This window comes from Bos indicus x Bos taurus, chromosome X (genome assembly GCF_003369695.1).
Source record: "Bos indicus x Bos taurus breed Angus x Brahman F1 hybrid chromosome X, Bos_hybrid_MaternalHap_v2.0, whole genome shotgun sequence".
NCBI lineage: Eukaryota > Metazoa > Chordata > Mammalia > Artiodactyla > Bovidae > Bos > Bos indicus x Bos taurus.
In genome coordinates this window covers 136604431-136627693 of record NC_040105.1, presented here as the reverse complement: position 1 = coordinate 136627693, position 23263 = coordinate 136604431, and the positions used below count along the sequence as shown (strand labels likewise).

Below are 23263 nucleotides of genomic sequence, written 5' to 3'. Positions count from 1 at the left end.
CAAGGCTATGGTTTTTCCTGTGGTCATGTATGGATGTGAGAGTTGGACTGTGAAGAAGGCTGAGTGCCGAAGAATTGATGCTTTTGAACTGTGGTGTTGGAGAAGACTCTTGAGAGTCCCTTGGACTGCAAGGAGATCCAACCAGTCCATTCTGAAGGAGATAAGCCCTGGGATTTCTTTGGAAGGAATGATGCTAAAGCTGAAACTCCAGTACTTTGGCCACCTCATGCGAAGAGTTGACTCATTGGAAAAGACTCTGATGCTGGTAGGGATTGGGGGCAGGAGGAGCAGGGGACGACAGAGTATGAGATGGCTGGATGACATCACTGACTCGATGGACGTGAGTCTCAGTGAACTCCGGGAGTTGGTGATGGACAGGGAGGCCTGGCGTGCTGTGATTCATGGGGTCGCAAGGAGTTGGACATGACTGAGCGACTGATCTGATCTGATCTGATCTGAATGTTTCTTGGCTCTCACAAAAGATTTCTGAGATTACTGACTTAGTTCTGAGGCTAGGATGCATCCAGTACCAGTAGTCAATGCAGATAAACTCTGAATATGTCTTAACAGACTAATTTCACTTTCCTTTTGAGCAGGCTGACTAATTGATAGAACAGGGAAATAGACAGATGTAAGTGTTTCATATTCAGCAAAGCATTTTGCAAAGTCTTTCATGATGTACCATTGGCTGAGTTTAAACAACACAAGAGACAAACGATGGTGCCAATTAAGTTAATGCTTAATGAATGAACAACCATATCAAGGTTTAATTTGGTTAATTTGTGTCTAGCAATCCCCTCACCTGCATCCCATTTAACAATTTTTTAACCCATGCCATGGGTGAGGAAGTAGTTTTTTGATGACACAGAGTTATTCAGAATAGCTAACATGTTGAATAACACAATTGTGATCCCCCCCAAATTCATGACAGGATGGAACTATGAGCCAAATATAACATGTTATAATTTCATAGACAGATATATAAAATCTTGCATTTGCATTAAAAATTGTCTATACTACATAAGTACATCGTGGGAGAAATTGGCTTTAAAACAGTGCTGTGTATAGAGACTAGATTCTAGTTGACTATAAGCACAATGAGTTGGCAGGATGATGTGGTTGATGTGAGCATAGGCTATGTGAATGGATTCGTAGACTCTTAGGACAAGAAATATGATACTCTTGATCTAATTTGGGCTGCCCAAACTAGTCCTTAGAGTATTGTATTCAACTATGGGTTTTCTGTCTTTAAAAACCCATGGACCAAATAGGGCATGTTCAGAAGAGAGTGATGAGGATGGCTGAACAGCATGAAATATGTCATCCCTGCATGTAGTTAATGGCCACTTGTCAAGAAAGCTGTGGACTCAGATAACATGAGCAGATGACTTACATACCTATAAGGATTTTTCCAAGCCTAAGTCAATGCCTTAAAGATGGCAAACTGGTGGGAAACTGGGAACTAAAGAACACAAGACTGGTACTAAATGAAGGGTATTCCATGGATAAATTTCTGATCAGGTTAGCTTTTCTCTGAAACTCAGAGGGTCTGGGACAACCTTCCCCAGTTCCAACTGGCTTCTAGCCCAGAGCCCCTTCCTCCAATTTGCCAGATTCTGAACCTAGCTATTTACACTAATGAAGAGGAAGAGAAAATCACTGATGATTTTTTTTAATATCCTTCATTATTGTTCTCTTTAAGCTATAATCCCCAAAGAGTTAACTACATAGGGAACATCTTGCAGTGTTGGAAAGATGACTGAACTGTGAGAACACCATGTTACATAAGACTTGCTTTAGTCCATTTTCTCTGGGTCTAAATTTTGTCATCTGAGAAAGGAGGCAGTCAGATTAGCCTCTAAGGTCATTTTTAGACTGAAAATATACTATAATTCTATTACAATTGTGTTAATTTTTAAAGAATACCTTATGATTTTTTCTAAGGAAGTAAAGTATGAAAATAAGCCATTTTTTGAGTCAGTGAATTAAACTGAATGAAATATTTCCATGTTTCGTATTCAATTCAGAGAATGCTACAAACTTTAAGTTCAGTGATTAAACCCGCCTGCCAATGCAGGGGACATAAGAGACTCATGTTTGATCCCTGGGTTGGGAAGATCCCTTGGAGAAGGAAATGGCAACCCACTCCAGTATTCTTGCCTGGAGAATCCCATGGACAGAGGAGCCTGACAGGCTATGGTCCATAGGGTCACAGAGAGTCAGACATGACTGAAGCAACTTAGCAGTTTTATTTCTGGTTCTAACCACTTTAAGTGGTCTCTTGTTTGGTGTTTAGTTGGTTGGTTTAAACTCAGGTCCATTTTTTATAACATTAGTTCAATTTGGTAGAAATTTACACTATCCCTCTTTAAAGAGCTGCCTCTTAGCATAGGAAATATCAGGACAAGCAAAAAAGGAACTTGGAGCAAAAATTCTATGCTTGAGAGAGAAGGTCAGAAGCCCTAAAAGACCACAGAAGAGGAGTGAACCTGCTATTGCTATGAATTTCCTTCCCCAAGTAGGGTTTCTTCAAATTAGAATAGCTCCTTCTAGTTTTTGATTCAACTTACATATTTGAACCTAAATGTGTCATTTACTTAAAGGCAGAAATATCTCACATAAGGAAAAACTAAAAGGCCCAAACATAACCGTATTTATAGATGTAGGATTTAAGGCATAAATGCTTCCTTTTCAGTGGCTTTTGAATGTAATTTTCTCAGAAAGAGAAATGGCAGCCCAGGGAGGGTGGGATGGATTGGGTGATTGGGGTTGGCATATATACACCACTATGTAGAAAACAGAAAACTAATGAGAACCTACTGCACAGCACAGGGAGCTGTACCCAGCGCTCTGTGATGACCTAAATGGGAAGGAAATCCAAAAAAGAGAGGGTGTATATGTATATATGTGGCTGAGTCATTGTACTGTACAGTAGAAACTAACACAACATTGTAAGGCAATTTAAAAAAAAAAGAAAAGAAATGACAACTCAGAGACCAATGTTCACTTCTCACCATAACAGTACATTGGTTTACAGAGATACACACCAAATGTTAACAGCTCATTCTTGCCTCAACACCCCCCAAAGAAAGGGTTCATTTTCCTGAGACTACAAGTCAACAAGTCTGGGGGAAAATCCAATCTCATGAAAACATCCAATGACATGAACAATTCCCCAAGCATCTTAGAGCATTTATTCCCAAAATAACATTGCTGTTCAAACAGATTTCAGTTTATCATGTTGGAGCCTTCTGGGTAAGGCACATTTTGCCAGAGACTCTAGGGTAAATAATTTGAAATGCTATTTGTTGACAGGGAAGGGGAAATATATATAGTCTATTTAATGAAAGATTTTCCTATTGCTTCCCTGTATTTTAAAAATCATTCATCTCTGCTCATCACCTCTTGGGTTCCAGTTGATCTATTGTTATCACTTACCTGTGCTTTCAGTAACTCAAGTTCAGTCATCAAAAGGAATTGCTATTCAAAGACTGGTGAGGCAGGCAAACTTCTATCATGTCTAATCTAGGTAGCAGGCCAGAGCTTTCTTGATGCTGCCAAAGTTTGAAATGGATTCTCTAGGTGGTTGTTTCCTGTTTTGGTTTTGTTTTTCACTTCAGAAAGAGATGGCTTTTGTTTTCAGACTTATATCAAAGAAACTGACTTCAGGCTCCCATTCAACCTTTATACTTTTCCTTCTCATCCTGCCTTCCCTTTTTTGAGAGAATAAAAGTTGCCTTTGAAATATCCTTTAATTTTCTATAAGTTCCAGCGAAAAGTTGATTCAGAATTGATATGCAGTGCTAAGGAAGACATATGTCCAAAGGAGAGTAAGAATTAACGTTTTAGTACCACACACTAAAATATGCACTCTGGATTTACATTATTGAGCAACGAAAGACAAACTAATAATAAGCCACTGACCTGGAAATAATCACAATTGCTATGTGATACAGTGAGAATTAGAAGTTGACCTGGGGAAAGCAAGGAAGAATGAAAAGAAATATTGATAACAATGTTTAGAATTTTCACCTAGGATGAATGGTTGCCACAGTGCCTCTCTCTTCGCACTTCAACCCCAATTATTCCTGCTCACTGTTCTGCTCCATGACAGATATGGAAAATATCCAGAAAAAAAACTTAATTATTAGAATAAGGGACAACAACAAAAAAAGATTCTTCAGTCAAGAAAGAGAAAGGTTGAAAAGAAAAGAATATGATGGAATCTAACAAAAGAAGTTACGGATTGAATGAATCACTTTTCCAGAATGAAACTGATAAATGAGGTTTATGACCAATGAAATAAAATACTACTTTATATATCATTTATACATTATTTGTTTCAAATATGTTAAATCTATGGGAAAGGTATATGAACAAGATATTATACAACCTCGAGTTCATGTTTCAGCTGGGTAAATACATAAAACCTAAACATGATAAAAATATTATAAATAATTTAAAAGAGTTATGGGTTATGAGTATAAGGATATATTAGGGGACTTCTCTGGCTATCCACTGGTTAAAACTCTGTGTTTCCAATGCAGGAGGTGTGGGTTCAATATGCAGTCAGAAAACTAACATCACACATACAGCATGGCTGAAAAATAAAATTTAAAAAAAGATGTGGGGACTGCTCTGGTGGTACAGTGAATAAGAATCCACCTGCCAGTGCAGGGGACACAGGCTCTATCCTTGGTCTGGAAAGATCCCATATGATGCAAAGCAACTAAACCCGTGCACCACAACTATTGAGTCCACACTCTAGAGCCGCTGCTCCACAAGAGAAGCTACCGGGCAATGAGAAGCCTATGTGCCACAATGAAGAGTAGCCCTCACTTGCCCCAACTAGAGAAAGTGCTAACAAGGGTGGAATGGGCTGCGTCAGCAGTTCTCCAGATGATCTCACTTAGTGGAACACTGTAGAAGGGACTCAAATATTATATGGATACATATATGGGGGTATTATATAAATATATGTATAAGGAGATAGCATAGAATATATATGAGGATATTATATATATCCTCAGTCCTGAATATCCATTGGAAGGACTGATGCTGAAGCTGAAACTCCAATACTTTGGCCACCTGATGCAAAGAACTGACTCACTGGAAAAGACCCTGATGCTGAGAAAGAGTGAAGGCAGGAGGAGAAGGGGAAGACAGAGGATGAGATGGTTGGATGGCATCACCAGTTCGATGGACACGAGTTTAAGCAAGCTCCGGGAGTTGGTGATGGACAGGGAAGCCTGGCATGCTGCAGTCCATAGGGTCACAAAGAGTCGGACATGACTGAGTGACTGAACTGACTGACTGACTGATTTTATATATATGTGTGCATATATATATATATATATACACATATATTATGGATATATAGAAGGGGAGGTATTGGAATAGATAACTTTTCAGATGCCTTCTAAGTGGGATTCTACTCACCCTTCCACAAGAGAGCTCTTCAAATAGATGGAAGATAGATCTATCTCCTGCACAGTTTGTGGGATCTTATTTCCCCAACCTAGGGATTGAATCCAGGCCATAGCTGTGACAGCACTAAGTCCTAACCACTGGACCAGGAGAGAATTCCCTCAACCTTAATATTTTAAATCTCCTTATCCATTTTGCAGAATATGTCTTAAACTTACACAATCTTATATAATCTCAATAAAGCTGGGTAAAAAAACAGTAACTCCACCTTTACCTTTCTGGCTGATCTCTTCCAGATGCCATCATGTAGTCAGCCCACGTTCCTAACCAAATCTGGCACTGAAAGCTGAGTGTACTAATTCCCCCCAGAACCAACCAGATTCCCATGTTACTAATCAGGATTTTATGTACAGTAAAACCTTAATTAACTGAAGCCCAACTAATGAAACATTTTATTTCATGTTCTATACTCAACTTTTATGAGAAAAAGGAAGATGGTGATTAAGTGAGTGGGCATCTTGAATGTATGAATACTTAAAGAAAAACAAACTAATCTCCTAAGAAATGGTCTGGTCCTATTCATCACAAGCTCTTACTTTTTCTGTACAATAAGGACTGATTTCATAATTATGAACTTGAGACCCTGAAAAAATATTCCAAATACTAAAGTAAAACTCAATTATGTTCACTAAGGTAGCAAAATGGACTACAGTTTTACAAAATGTTTTAACCACAAAGACTGAAATAAAAGATAGCTGTACTACTTAATTTTTTAAAAGCCTCAATTAACATCCCTTTCCCTAAGTATCTAGTTAATCAGATACTTAGGGAAATGGATTTTCTATATTACAGAACCATATCCTTCACTACCGCATGTGAAGGGAAAGGGAATATTTCATTTTCACTTCTACACCTACTACTGATGTGACACCCAGGTGTTCAATAAATATTTCTTAAGTGAAGTAATAATATACAAGTATTACTACTACTACTATTATTAGCCTGCCTCAGCAGCCACATTGTCTTTTTCATCTTCAAAAAATTGCTAGCTCTGTAGTCATATATTGCTGTCATGTCATACAACTAAGGTACATACAATTATAAATAAGGTACATATGGTATTATGTGCATTAATCATATTAGACTATAAGATATTAAAACCAAAAGGGAACCTGAAGGTCATCTAATTTAACCATAAAACTTTACAGAGGTGGAAACTATGGTTCAGAGAACTCAAGTGACTTGTTAAAGGTCATACAGCTTGTTAGTGATATCAGTAGGACTGAAACATTGGCTTTTCTTTCTCTTTTCTTTCCCTATTACAAACTGGCCCTGCATTCTTTAAAGTAAAGGATGAAACAGGTCTACATTTTTTGTGTGCTGAAACAAGAAGTTGCTCAGACTTGTCATTCCATTTTGATACTACAGCACTCAGGCACAAAGAAGGCTGGCTTTTCTCTACTTTATGAGAAGGATGTCTTGTGTATATACTTTGTATCCTTGCTACTCTAAATTCAATCTGATGATGTTTTAAGAGACAATAAAAGACAGAATAATGCATCATAAATTTATCTTTTAGTGGCAGTAATGCAGGAATTGCCATCTCCTATTATATGGCAGTAATTTATAAGAGTACCTGTTGGGCACCAAGACATGAAGAGTTGTTCTGTGTTACACACTAGTATCTTTTCACTTTCTTTTTAAAGAAATTGTAATTCTTGGTAAATTAGTTGCCCACACAGGGACTGTCATGAAGCAAGGTTTGGGGCTGCAGTATCCAAAGTCCGAGGGGCTGTAATGAACAAAATATGTTCAAAGTCTAGGGAAGAAACTGCAAGGCAACACTGGAAAGCATTCCATCTCTAGCAGAAGCTTCCATGCCACCTTGATTTTATATCTCATTTGGTATTGACAATTATGAATGTTACATTTTGTTCATAATGTTAGGTAATGCCTTTTTATGATAAAGGGGGAGGTTTTTGGTCATTTGCCTTATGAACACATTGAGAGATTAGCTCTAGAAAGAAGCCTCAAAAACTATATATAGTCTGGAACGGGATGCTAAAATCTAACCTGGACAATAAAAAAAGAGTTTCTCATGGCAAAGAAGCCTCAATAAGAATTCATGAGATGATAGTCTACAACAGTGTGAAATATTTCAGAATGTACTCTGTATATCACTTTGAGGCACAAAACAAGAGGCAGAAAAACCAGTGTGCTGTGTGCTGACAATCCTCTAAACACTCAATAATCTTTGTGTATACAGAGAGAAATTTTAACGGAAAGAAACCTGATAACTTATGAAAATATTAAGAAAAGTCATAATGACCAAAATAATCCCATTTCTTCAGTCTCTGCACTGTAGTATCTATTGTCTTTGTGAAAATGGAACACATTGATGAAGAAGAGATTAAAAGCATTCTAAAACTTAATGGATGATCAACTCAAAAATATCATATACTTACTTTGCTGTTACAGCCAATCATAAAGTGTACCTGAAAAAATAAAAATGCAATTTCAATTTCCTTGATCTTTTATGTTTATATTATTAAAAATAATAGCATAGCTTTTAAATTTATACATCAGAATGGTCATTTGAGGAAAAATTGGCTTTCACAACTGTAATCCTTTATAGGCCCCCTTTTTTTCACTTTTATAATGGTGATTAAAATTCAAGACAGGAGTTACCCACAATGTTTTTCATCTCTGTATCTGTTGATTTTCAACACTGGTTTTTCTGAGTCATTGTAGCTATAAACAGTCATCATTTTCAAAATAAATCACAGTATGGATAGTGGGCAGGAGGGACCAGTGCCTGCTAGGTTTCTATTCAGTCTACTTCACTTCAAGGTCTACTTAGTGCGTTTTTACTTCATTAATCAATGGTCAAATACTTAATAAGTTCCTTCCAAGTCAAAGAACATCACTCACCAGTCCCCGTCATTGCAGAGCTGAGTTATAGCAGGTTATTGCCACAAGAGATTACTGAGATGCTTGACAAACTAGCTTATAATGTTTCATTCTTACTCTGTCAGGTAAAATTTAGCTGAATTAGGATTGACATCAAAGGCATTTCTGAAAAGGTCATGATCTTATCACATTGCTTAGATTAAGCACTGTAAGGATTTGCTTCAGGTTGAGTAGGAAATCTTTAAAATTCTAGACAACTTCCAGAAGACATGTGGACATTTCTCCCTCAGCAACCTCAGTGAATTTGTTGGAAAGCCATAATGTTGACAGGGCTGCTTATTTAATTAACTCATAAGACTGGAAGGTAGTATAGTCAGTGCTTCTTCCATGATTCCAGAGCAGCCAGAGAAAAGACAGCCAGTTGGATCACCATTTTTTTTTTTTTTTTTAACCAGCACATCACAGCTCTATCTTTACTTTACCTGTTCTGAAGCTAGTCACTCTGGGCCTGACTCCTCAAGGCTGGCTCTTCTAGCCTACTTGCTCAGCCATAAAACTGATCTTACTGTGTAAGTTCCTGCTTAGACAGCTGTCACATCACATCACACCCCAACCCACCTGTATCACATCCTATCACCAAAGCTCTTCCAAACTCAGTCTCTAAATAGTTTGGATCAGTACCAGCCAGCCAACAAACTGTCTCTATCACCCGGGGACTCTATCACTCAAACCTCTTCATTCTTAACTCATCACCAGCATGTGTCAGCCATGTACAACCAGTCTTTAGTCTGATTGCAACAGTTTCTTATCTGACAACATCCCCTAGTACAGACACTATAAGGGGCTTCCCTGGTGGCTCAGTGGTAAAGAATCTGCCTGCAGTGCAGACGTGGGTTTGATGCCCAGGTTAAGAAGATCCCCTGGAGGAGGGCATGGACACCCACTCCAGTTTTCTTGCCTGGAGAATCCCATGGACAGAGGGTCCTGGTGGGCTACAATGCATGGGGTCACAAAGAGTCAGACACGACTTAGTGATTAAACAACAACAGACCCCCTACTCTCATGAGCAACACTCATTACATCAGGCCTATTTCTCACCACACGTCACTACTCACCCTACTTCTTCATCCTTCCTTTTTCCCTTCCCCATTATCTAGCCAAAGCCTATCCATCACCCACCATCAAAAGTCCCTTTCTTCAGAAGGCCTTCCCTGATTGCTTCAACAATGATGAAAGCTATTATATTATGTTTAGCATATATTACTTGACACTTTGAATCTGTTAGTTTAATTGAGGTATAATTTACATACTATAGAATGCACCCATTTAAAATGTACAATTTAATGATTTTTAGTTAACTTACTGAATTGTGCAACCATCACCACAAACCAATTTTACAATACTTAATTACGCCCCAAATATCCATTAGCAGTCACTCTCTGTTCTCATCCCCAGTCCCTGACAACAGCTAGTCTATTATTTATCTCTAAAGATTTGCCTTTTCCGAATATTACTTATGAATGGAATCATATGATATGTGGTCCTTTGCATCTGGCTTCTTTCACTTAGCATAACATTTTTGAGATTTATCCATGTTATAGCATGTATCAGAATTTCATTCTGTTTTATGGCTGAATAAGATTCCATTGTATGGGTATTTTACATTTTACTTATCCATTCAACAGTTAGATATTTGGGTTGTGCCTGCTTTGGGGCTATTAGTAATAACACTGTTACAAATATTCAGGTGTGTTTTGTGAGCATATGTTTTTATTATTCTTATGTCTATACATTGGAGTAGGTCATATGGTAAATTTTTCCAATTTGGTAAATTTATGTTTAATTTTTTTTAGATAACACCTTAAAATCTGCCCATTTAAATAAAGTATTATACAAGTCAATACATTTTAATATATTCACAGAGTTGTGCAGCCGTCACCACGATCAACTTCTGGATGTTTTCACTACCTCAAAAAGTCCCATACCATCACATCCATTATTTATAATCTTCACAGGACCCACGCAAATATTGATATCGAAAGTGAAAGTTGCTCGGTCGTGTCCGACTCTTTGTGACCCCATGGACTGTAGCCCGCCAGGCTCCTCTGTCCATGGAATTCTCCAGGCAAGAATACAGGAGTGGGTTGCCATGCCCTTCTTCAGGGGATCTTCGCAACCCAGGGACTGGATCTGGGTCTCCTGTATTGCAGGAAAATTCTTTACCATCTGAGCCACCAGGGGAGCCCCAAGTATTGATAATACACCCCTAGTTTTACAGATAAAGAAAGAGAAGATCAGCAAAGCCACACACCCACTAAATATCATAGCCTGCATGAGAATCCAATCTGTATGACTTGATAACTCACAATATTTCCACATTACCATATAGTCACTAATCCTCTTCTTTGAGATCACTCTAGGATATTCATTTGATTTCCTGTTTATGTCTCTCATTTAGTAATTAATTATGAACTTCCTTATCTATGTCTTACACTTCAAAAATAATGCCTTGTATCTACGATCAAACCTTAAGTTTATGAAGAACAAGAAGCACATACAGTAGCCCCCAACCATCCTTGGCATTGGGGGAGAGATATGTTCCAAAAGCCCAAGTGGATGCCTGAAATCTCAAATAATACCAAGCCCTATATATAGACAGATAGTTAGATAGTATTGAATATATATTGATTATATATATATTCAATACTTTTACCCTATATGTATATATATTCAATACTTTTTTCTTATACATACATACCTATGATAAAGTTTAAATTATAAATTAGTACAGTAAGTGATTAAAACAATAATAATCAAATACAAAAATTATAACAATATACTTTAATAAAATTTATGGTAATGTGATATCTCAAAATAGGTTACTGTACAGATTTAATATCTTTTTCATCTTAACTAAGCACTAAACATGCACTGTGGCCATAACATTATCAGTTTGAGGTGCATCAGCAAAACTAGCACTAATTTATTTCCCCTTCTTCAATTTCCTAAAGAGGTTTGTTCTTACCACAGATCTTAGCAACCTCAGTAAGTAATTTTTTTTCCCTTCCTTATGAAGTCAAGAACTTTCTCCTTTTCACTTAAAGGAAGCACTTTAAGTATTCTCTTTGGCATAACAGAATTGCCAGCATCACTCCTCTTGTGCTTTGAGGCCATTATTAAGTAAAATAAGGGTTACCTCTCAATCAATACCCAAGGTGGCTACTAAAAGGCTGCCCAGTGCTCTGGACAAACTCATGACTCACCTCCAGGCAGGATGGAGTGGACAACATGAGATTTCATAATGCTACTCAGAACAGCATGTAATTTAAATCATGAATTGTTTATTTCTGGAATTTTCCATTTATTATTTTCAGACCACAATTGCCTGCAGGTAACTGAAACCATAGGTAAGGTGGAACAACTTACTATACTTTCTTTGCCTTCTCCTCAGTCCCAAGAAGTACTCAGTGAAAGTTATTCTTTAATATTAACCTAAATTTGTACTCATATTAAGGTCAATTTTCAGTCTTTTCCTTTAGTGTCAATATAGCACCAGCAGCTGAAGTCCAATATTTTAGTCACTTCACCCCATAACTACCTTTACGAAGAATTGCTCCAGCAACATGTACTTAGTCTGCACTGTGCAGTCTTTTAGATCTTCATGTTTTACCTGAATTTGGACTTGTCCTGAAGGTGCTGCTGTAAATATGTAGACCCTGTCTTCCCAATTTGATAAAAAGCTTCTCATGGACAAATACTATGTCTTTTTGCTTGGGATCCCCTCTGACAACCAGCATAGTGATGAATAAACAACATGTTTCCAATAAATGCTTCTTCCAGTGTTTGAATACTATCATCATCTCTCATGATGATACCCGCCCCTGCTCTGGAAGAATGGAACCTGGCATTCTTCCACATGCTTAGGCTGCTATAATTACTGTGTGCCTTTGGAAAAATTACTGCCCAGCCCTGGGCCTTTGTTTTGCCATCTGTAGCATGGGTATTGTTTGGAATGAGAAAAATCTCAGTGGTGTTTCCCACTTCTGAGCTATCTGTTCAATGTGCTTACTAGAAGTTCTCAGTCATACATTCAGTAGTTTAAGTATTCAATCATTTTTGCTTTGATAAGAATAAGTTAAGTGAAGTGAAGTGAAGTCACTCAGTCATGTCCGACTCTGTGACCCCATGGACTGTAGCCTATCAGGCTCCTCTGTCCATGGGATTTTCCAGGTAAGAGTGCTGGAGTGGGGTGCCATTTCCTCTCCATGATATGAATAAAGTGTTTACTAAAAACTCTTACTACCTTTCTACATTCATTTTTATTAACCTGGGCCAGTTTTTACTTCTTTGTGGCAAAATAAGCATGTAATAATATCTTTCATTCAACTTCAGATACTTTGCTATACTTATCACACTTTAAAATTGCAAAAATCTTTTCTCATGTCTAACGTTTTTCCTTCAAAGGATGACCTGCTCTCCTGGATTCCCTTCTTAGACACATCCTATAGCAACTTTCCTACTTCATTACATTTGTATTTGCATTTTTCTTTTCTGCTAGTTTTTTTTCTTTAGAAAAAACTGAGACAGAAATAAGACTTGGATATCAAATGCTGTTGTATTTCAAAAGAAATGGAGCATTTTCTTATTAACTGTTAGAAAAATGAGCATAAAATTTGATAAGGATTAAAATAATTGGAAGAAACTGGAAGTTTTCCAAAATTTTCATCCAGAGAAACCATTTAAACAGACTATTTTATTTTTAAACAGCACCTTACCTTTATATATAGTCTTGTACCTAAACTAGCACGTTAATTTCAAAATGTTATTAGATAACATTTATACAGTTAATAATAGATCTTGTTGCCATGGAACCTTAACCGAATTTTCTAGCTCTGAGAGTTGATTTTTCAGCAATTAAGCCCTTAGCTCTACTGTTTCATTAACAGATTTTTTATATGAATGTAATTATTTGGATGAGGATATTGAAAACATTTCCTAGTTTGCAAATGATACTCAAATTGGAAGAAAAGCAAATGATGAAGGAACTGTAATTGAAACCTTAAAGATGCATATTATTCAGGTGACTGAATCAACATAAGGCAAAATATATTCCTATACTAAGGATACTTGGGAATAAAGTACAATCAAGATTTTCCTACTCTCTGATCTATCACCATCTCCACATCTACCTTGACCAAGTCTGCCACTCAACACACACCTCATAAGAATAATAATTGAAGTGATCAGGAGAGAAAGGAAACACTCTTGAAATTACTGGCCCCAGGTAAAGTAGAACTAGGAGATTTTTACTGGTTTAATAATCTGCCAATGGCAAGACTATAAGTCAACCAAAAGAATCCAGTTTATAGCCAAGATGTTCATTATAGTACAACTGGACTTGAACCAACAGTATTGATCATTCTCTTTCTGTTCAGGACCACTGCTTTACTAATTAAAATGTGATCACTAGCCCAAGTGTTGAAACAGATGGAGAAACACAATGTTTTCACATCTGGATTATTCTCATTGAGTGGAAAATCAGAAATGCATTATCATAACTTATACCTATGAGGAAAAAGAGGACAAATCCTGGGGCATGATAACAGAGGACACATCATCTTCGGTTGGCAGTAACTAAAGATTTGTAGGAAATGATCAACTTATGTAGTTCTGGAGGCAAGAACTCCCAGGAAATGACAGAGGATGAAGTCTTTTACAAAGAAGCTTCAGATTTACATTTAGAGAGAGAGTCTATTTTACAAATGTGGGTTCTGAATTCAAACTTGTCACATGTTTAGTGAGAAGCAGAATTGTTATGTGAACTCAATTCAGCTGTTTTAACCAAGAATCATATCTCAAATTTAGGAATAAGCCAAAGGAGTATATGTAATTAGTGAGTAATAAGTGTGACTCCTATTTGAGTGGCCTGAAACTTGTTACTAAATTTCTATGAGTTTCAGTTTTTTAATTCATATAATTAATGTGAACAATAAGAGATAGTGTCTAACATAGTAAAATAGGTACTTGATAAATAGGATTATTATAATTAGTATTAATTATTAGTGAGAAAATATGTTTTCCATTTACCCCACCTCATTACTTGCTTATTGATGGCAGTGTTTCCTAATTGCAGTCTCTATTTTTTTTTTTTTTTATAATTTACTTCATGGTAGTTGTATCTGCAAACCAAATCCATTGTGACGATGGCAAACATGCAGAAATAGCAATGCACTGAAGGTAATAAACAGAACATAAAAGATATTGCTCCCATAATGAAAATGTATTTGTAGTCTAGCTGGGGAGATACAACATAAGCACTGATATGAAATGGTTTACCATCTAACATCATTAATAAGATTATCCACAATATTTGAAAAGCTTAGTAAATGTTCACAAGCACACTGGCTGGTTTTAAAGTATTAACTATTACTTGCAGCTCTATAAATTAAGGACTATTATTATTCCCATTTCACAGATGAAGAAACCGACACCAGAACCTTAAATTGGTTCTCCAATGTCACACAGGTAATAAGTGCCAACAGGAGGATTCAAATCGATCTCTAAAGGCCATGAGCTTAAACACTTCACTATACTGCTCTCATATCTATCAATCATGTACAGAAAAAATTCCTAAAGGGCTGTGGATGGAAAACTAAATGATTTCAAACAAGAAAGAAAGACTGGACAATATACAAAGATAATAAATGCCTCTAAAGTAATGGAATAAAATTCCATGTTTCATTCATTAAAAGGGTGGGTCATGTTGAAAAGGCCAAGATATCTGATGATAATCAGTGGCATCAGAGTATACTATTTCAATCTCCATTTATCAGAGGCCTTTCTTGAGGAAGGACTATTTTTGTAATAAAATATGCTGGTCATATTGGAACAATATATTTGAAAGCCACAATTTTTATCTCAATAATCATAATGAAAATCTTTCTGTATATTGCAAGTATTTCTGATAAACAATATGCAATTTATTTTGAATGATTTTTCATCTTGTCCAAATTTTATTTCTAATAGTGGCTTATGTTCTGCCACAAACATTTCTCAGATAAACTTCTTTTAGTTGTGAGAACACTTTCTTGGCTGCAATATTTCTCCATTGTCCTATCCATTCAAACAGGTTACAATAAAAATCCTATTATGTGATTTTTCATGGGATTGAGAATAGAAAACATCATGAAGAGGAAAATGATAAAAGGAAGATATATTGCTCCATGGAGACTTTCCTCAGGAGCTTTCTCTGTAGCTGACAGCTGTGCATTTACATCTGTTTCAGGACAACATGGAGGCAGTAAGGGATCACGTGCAGGCTTTCTGTTTTGGTAATCCCAGTTTCCCACCATGAAATGCTCTCCTTACACTGCTGTAATGTAAAAGAACCACCTGAGGCTGAGATGAGAAGCAGGGATAATCATGTGAAGCATGCCTCACTTATTTGAGACTCAGATCACTGATTGCCCCAGCCCTGTGTTTTCTAGTGTTTTCCAGGTAGGTTTCCTAGCTCAACACTACTCAAAGTTTGGTTCATGGAAAGCAGCACCAATATTAGCATCACCTGGAAGCTTGTTAGAACTACAGAATCTCAAGCCCCACCCCAGATCTACTGAATGGAGATCTGCATGTTAACAAAATCCCATGGTGATTCCTGAGCACCTTCAAGTCTGAGAATCACTGCTCTAGAGATGGTAAGATGCCCAGTTAAAGAAAATATTTTCTTTCTCTCTGAGGTAACTGAGAGGGGACATATGAAAAGACCCTGACCAACAAACAATGAAAAATTAAAGGATCAACTTAAGAAAAAAATTTAAAGTACAAATCCAGATATATTTACCAAGCATTGACCTGCTTACCTATGAGCCTCAGTTAACTCAGTTTCTTCCCTCAGTTTGTTGGGAGGAAATGAAGAGCAATACTAGCTCAGCTGTAGAATATTCTCAAATTTATTGTCATCAGAGTAAGTATTATTATATAACATTTATTCACTGTGTACTATATGCCATGCAACTTCCTAGATACTTTTCCATACTTTTCACTTTAATCTACACATGACTTTGGAACCTAAGCTTATAACCACTTCCTTCCTTTCTGATCTTTTCTCTAATGTGACTCTAGGATATCTTTTCTGGCACAATGTGAATGCACTACTATTCCATACCTTCACTGAGTGAGAAATATATTTTCCCATAGGCTCAAAATTTTCTGTCCAAGGCTTCTTTGCCTATATGTTCTCCAGAGATATTTAGCCTCACTCCTGGAAGTGTCCCTGACTCTGATCTCCTGCTTCCCCATCTCCCACTCCCATACATATCCTGAATACTCATTTTCTCTGTCTTCTGGTTTAACTGGAACATACTGACTCAGCAATTGTTATGTTTGTTTTATTCTTTGTAAAGCTCAATGTTTTAGTCTATCTTTCTGGGTGACATTTTTGTCCCGATCCTTTTATCAGCCATGTAGCTTTTCATTCTAAGGTCTGTAAAGACAGAAGCTATATTTGGTTCTCCACTATATTTCCAGAGTTTAACACAGTGTCTAACATAAAATAAGCACTCAAAAACATGTGTTCACTGAACAAATAAATCTCAGTGACAGCAGTTTCCATGGAATGCATATCTGTAGGAGCTCTTCTCTATCTGTACCCATCCCTTAGATTATCTTGTCCAGTCCCACAGTTAAATAAATCCACCCCTCAAATTGTAACTTCAATCCTGACCACACCTTGAACTTCACACTCATGTATCCAACTGCTTACTCCTATCGGCCACTAGGTAAGAGAGATCTCAAGTTGTTCAAAATCTGTCCCTTGATTCTCCACCTTTATAACCCCACCTCTGTAAATTGCATCACTACTTACCCAGTTACTCAGACTAAAAATCTCGTGCCCTGCCTGGTTCCTCTTTCCCTTCTATCCCATAGCCAAGTGATCAGCAAATTGTAATCAAGTTTACCTTCAAAACACCTTCTGAATCTAACCAGTCGTCAGCACTCTCTCATCCACACCACTATCAGCCTGCACCTAGGCTATGGCAATAACCTTTTACACTGGCCTCACTGTTTCAATTCTTGCCTTCCTCAAGTCTCTTTCTAGCCAGCAACCAGGGTAATCTTTTAAAACATAAATCAGATCTCATAACTCCTCTGCTCAAAGGCCTTCAATGGCTTTCTGGCAAACATAAAGTGAATTCACCACCATGGCCTACAGGGTCCCACACAACCTGTTCCTGCCTCCCTCAAAATCACTCAGCTCCAACCTCATTGGCTTGCTTTCGGTTCTTCTAATACTCCAAGCTTAACCCCACCTCAGGGCATATTGACTTATTAATCAATCTGTTTGCAATGCCAGTCTCTTCTCCCTAGGTTTTGTATGGTTACTGACTGTACTTCATTCATGTTTCTGTTCAAGTGTCACCTCCTCAAGAATAAGGATGACTCTGATGACCATCATAGCCAAAACCTATTCCTACTGCATTATACCATTCTTTACCCCTTTGTCTTGGGTTATTTTCTTCATAACATTTATACCTAACACATTATGCCTCCACGTGTTTATTCATTTACTGTTTGCCTTCCCATTAGAATACGAGTTCCATGAAAGCAGGAACTTGGAAGATCTTCTTTATTATTGCACAGAACCCCTGGTGCCTAGAACACTATCTGGCACATGGAAGGCACACCAATAATATTCACTAAGTGAATGAAGATTGGTGGACATCACCTTTGTCTTTAAAACCTTCCTCATCCTAGTAGGTCTTCCCTGGTGGCTCAGTTGGTAAAGAGTCTGCCTGTAATATGGGAGACCCAGGTTCAATCCCCAGGTCAGGAAGATACCCTGGAGAAGGGCACGGCAAGCCACTCCAGTATTCTTGCCTGGAAAATCCCATGGACAGAGGAGCCTGGCAGGCTACAGTCCATGGGGTCACAGAGTCAGACACCACTGAGTGACTGACACTTTCACTTGTCATCCTAGTATTCTCTTTTTGAGCCAAATGAGTAGGTGCCCCTTTTTGTCTTTCATAAAGCCTGACATCTCTTGTGGTCTTCCCACAAAGATTAACTTTCTTATTGAACAAATGTATCTACTTCTTGGTTTATTTACAAGTATACATAATTATCATGTTCCAATCCCAATAAATGCTTAACCCTCCCTTCTAGTCCCATTTTTTATTCCTGCTGTCTAGATTCTGTTACCCTCATCAGTCAAGTCTGCTTAACATTACATCTATTGGCCCTGACTCCCCTCTGCCACTTCTGAAGCTGAACATGTCCTGCCTGGGCTTTTGTACCCAGGTCATGACTCCGGAAAAATTTACCAGTCTGAAACCCTGATAGGACTTCCTACAACAAAGAAATGTCCGTGTGTGTGTGTGTGTGTGTGTGCGCGTGCATGCATAATCTATGAGAATACTAAATCTTTTGAAAGTCCTTCAGAATCCTCATATTTTAAAAGATTCCAAAAACCTTGGCAACCATATGCTTCCAAGTTTTTAGGACAGCTCTTATTTGAGAGAATTTTATTATTTCCAATAATGGTAATTTATTAAAGGACATATGATGTATGTATCTCTTTAGATTGTCACCACAAATACATTCATGTATTAAAAAAAAAGAAAATAGGTCACTCAGGCCATGGTCCTTTGTTAGCCTAGATCCTGGATCCCCACAGACTTGTCATCTTGTCACTAATTTTCACTAGGAGGGTGGAAGTGAAGGAGGGGATTTTCAAGTCCATTAGTAAGACCATAAGAGTTTGCATTTCTTCCAGTATGTTCCCAGCTCTTTTAGTTGAGTGTGAAAACAACATAAAGGTCATGAGGACTGTAACTCAAAAAACTGAAGCTATCTTTTCACATCCTGCGACTCCCTTTGTCTTACCTTTTCCTTCTCTTCCCAATTATGTATGCCCCTCTTCTCCAGACACACATGTACTATACTCCTTCACACTACTCCCTGGCTACCAGGGGTTTGATTTGTCAAACCTCAGCCAGCCAGTCATCAGTCAGCCATCTATCCACCTAATCAACAAGCCTTTGCATATTACTACCTGCTGGGAACTGTGCTTGGTGCTGGGAATAGAGAAATGGAAGAAATGGGTGAAGTCTCTAAGAGTCACTTGCTTAGAATACTTCCTGAGAGCTACTTCTTTCCTTTATATCTTAAGTACTTAGACTGGCAGCTCAGTTCATATTCCGTCCTTCTGGTAGCACTGCTGCTGCTGCTGCTAAGTCGCTTCAGTTGTGGCCGACTCTGTGCGACCCCATGGACTGCAGCCCACCAGGCTCCCCCGTCCCTGGGATTCTCCCGGCAAGAACACTGCAGTGGGTTGCCATTTCCTTCTCCAATGCATGAAAGTGAAAAGTGAAAGTGAAGTAACTCTGTCGTGTCCAACTCTTTGCAACCCCATGGACTGCAGCCTACCAGGCCCCTCCATCCATGGGATTTTCCAGGCAAGAGTACTGGAGTGGGGTGCCATTGCCTTCTCCATCTGGTAGCACTAGATATTAATAATAACAATAAAGTACCTTTTCTTAAAAACTTCAATAATTTCTTTAGAAATTCATTGGTCTCCTGCAGTCCCTGATATACAATAGTAGTAACAATAGTGACCATTTTAATTGCCTGCTATATTCCAGGCAACGAACTGTTTTATACATATTTTATCTTTTCATCCATAACAAAATAAGGTTCAGAGAGGTTAGGCCATTTGCCTAAAGTCATTACCTACCTGGTAGCAAAGCTAGGGTATGCCTGACCCCCAATCCTACACTCATCATTCTGTTTCATGCTAGATTAAGTGTCTTAACCCAAAGCTGAGTCATTTGCAACAACTGAGGGTTGTTTGAGGGACCTCCATGGTATCTCCCCACTCAAACTAGAAAGACAGTAGAGGACAAATTTGAAATATGGGTGAACAACCAGAAAGAGGGGGGACCCAGCAGTAAGGAAAAGAGAGTTTTAGGCAAGTGAATGGTCAACCTTTTGATGTACCTACTTGGAGCAGAAATTGAGTTCTTTATTATTTTTTTCCATAGTGCCATTTGCTTTCCAGAAAAATTACATTTACTCTCTTCTATAAGTACAGGAGATTGCCAGTCTTCAGATCTTCATAAGAACTAATCTTTGTGAATGTTATTGGCAAAAAATATCTGCTTTTAATTTGTATTTTCCATATGTTTATTGTTGAAGTGCATTTCTTTGCATTTCCTACTCAGATTGTTGCCTTTTTCCTATAGGAGTGTTCACTTTTTTCTTAAGACTTATAAGAGGTATTTATCTATTATACATATTAGACCTGTGTCATATGCATTGCACATATTTTGCATGTTTATGAGCTGCCTTTTCATGTTGTTAATTGTATTTTTTATGAACAAATGTTGTTTGTTATAGATTTAAACCCAAAGCCCTTCTTCTGGGATTGCTCTTCATCATAAAATTAAATAGCCAACTCTATTTGTTTTCAGTTTTAAACTTTTACAACATTTAACTCAAATGTTTCAAAAAGTTATTTAGGTATATAATGTGAAGTGGGACTCTAGTCTGAGGTTTTATGGTAAACTCCTTCACCTCTCGAATGGCTAATTTTCAAAGAACTATTTATTGAATTATTCTTTATCCCATTGTTCATGGCTTTTATAATCATAAGCATGATAATTTTTCAAAGCTATCTCTTTCATTTTATTCACCCTTTAATCCTTACAATCTTACCATACTAATAATTATTCTAACTTGGTGATACATCTTAGTATCTTTTATTGATATTTTAAACACATTTTTAACTATTAAAATCTTTATTCTTCCAAAGTGAACTTTAGAATCATTGTCAATAAGTAAACAGAATTTTTTGTTGAATTTATATGAAACATAAATTAAATTTTAATTTCCTAAATCAAGAATACACAGAAGAACTATACAAAAAAGATCTTCACGACCCAGATAATCATGATGGTATGATCACTCACACTCACCTAGAGCCAGACATCCTGGAATGTGAAGTCAAGTGGGCCTTAGGAAGCATCACTACAAACAAAGTTAGTGGAGGTGATGGAATTCCAGTTGAGCTATTCCAAATCCTGAAAAATGATGCTGTGAAAGTGCTGCACTCAATATGTCAGCAAATTTGGAAAACTCAGCAGGGGCCAAAGGACTGGAAAAGGTCAGTTTCATTCCAATCCCAAAGAAAGGCAATGCCAAAGAATGCTCAAACTACCACACAATTGCACTCATCTCACACACTAGTAAAGTAATGCTCAAAATTCTCCAAGCCAGGCTTCAGCAATATGTGAACCGTGAACTTCCAGATGTTCAAGCTGGTTTTAGAAAAGGCAGAGGAACCAGAGATCAAACTTCCAACATCCACTGGATCATCAAAAAAGCAAGAGAGTTCCAGAAATATATCTACTTCTCCTTTATTGACTATGCCAAAGCCTTTGACTGTGTGGATCACAATAAACTGTGGAAAATTCTGAAAGAGATGGGAATACCAGACCACCTGACCTGCCTCTTGAGAAACCTGTATGCAGGTCAGGAAGCAACAGTTAGAACTGGACACGGAACAACAGACAGGTTCCAAATAGGAAAAAGGAGTATGTTAAGGCTGTGTATTGTCACCCTGCTTATTTAACTTAAATGCAGAGTACATCATGAGAAATGCTGGGCTGGTGGAAGCACAAGGTGGAATCAAGATTTCCAGGAGAAATATCAATAACCTCAGATATGCAGATGACACCACTCTTATGGCAGAAAGTGAAGAAGAACTAAAGAGCCTCTTGATGAAAGTGAAAGAGAGAGTGAAGAAGTTGGCTTAAAACTCAACATTTAGAAAACTAAGATCATGGCATCCAGTCCCATCACTTCATGGCAAATATATGCGGAAACAGTGGAAACAGTGGCTGACTTTATTTTTCCGGGCTCCAAAATCACTGCAGATGTTGACTGCAGCCATGAAATTAAAAGACGCTTACTCCTTGGAAGGAAAATTATGACCAACCTAGACAGCACATTAAAAAGCGGAGACATTACTTTGTCAACAAAAGTCCATCTAGTCAAGGCTATGGTTTTTCCAGTGGTCATGTATGGATGTGAGAGTTGGACTATAAAGAAAGCTGAGAGCAGAAGAATTGATGTTTTTGAACTGTGATGTTGGAGAAGACTCTTGAGAGTCCCTTGGACTGCAAGGAGATCCAACCAGTCCATCCTAAAGGAGATCAGTCCTGGGAGTTCATTGGAAGGGCTGATGTTGAAGCTGAAACCACAATACTTTGGCCACCTGATGCAAAGAGCTGACTCATGTGAAAAGACTCTGATTCTGGGAAAGATTGAGGGCAGGAGGAGAAGGGGACAACAGAAGATGAGATGACTAGATGGCATCACCGACTCAATGGACATGCATTTGGGTAAACTCCGGCAGTTGGTGATGGACCAGGAGGCCTGTCATGGTGTGGTCCATGGGGTCGCAAAGAGTCGGACATGACTGAGCAAATGAACTGAACTGTACTGAAATCAATTAAATTGGAAAACTTGGCATATTTTAGTAATTCAGATATCCTAGCAAAGAACATGATGCATCTCTCACTTTAATCAAATTTTACTTTATGTTTCTCTAGAGATTTTAGTAATTTTGAAGAAAATATAGGCTTTATATTTTTCTTGTTAAAGTCATCCTTAGAATTTGAAGATATTTTAAGTATTGCCAATAAACTCTTTTTTTTTCATATTTATAATTTCTAACTGGTTATTGCAGAGAAATCAACAGAGGAGAATAGCACAGCCCAAAGGACTACATTAATAGGCCATTAAAAAAAAAGAACATTGTCATTTAGGAAACATGTTCTCTGCTTGAAGTTGCCTTTTGTAGAATCAAAGAGTTATGATGTTACATACCACCCATCAAACTCAGAGAATTTAAGACCATGTTCTCATT

General features: G+C 37.6%; 1 protein-coding gene across 6 annotated transcripts in view; it reads right to left on the bottom strand.

The window, feature by feature from the left end:
• The window catches only part of TENM1 (teneurin transmembrane protein 1), a 908231-nt gene that overhangs the window by 746338 nt on the left and 138630 nt on the right, over positions 1–23263 (bottom strand). For all 6 annotated transcript variants that reach the window (XM_027535180.1, XM_027535182.1, XM_027535183.1 and 3 more), the window contains exon 3: positions 7893–7922. The gene's annotated coding sequence lies outside the window, so the exon portion shown is untranslated. The remainder of the gene's footprint in view (positions 1–7892; positions 7923–23263) is intronic.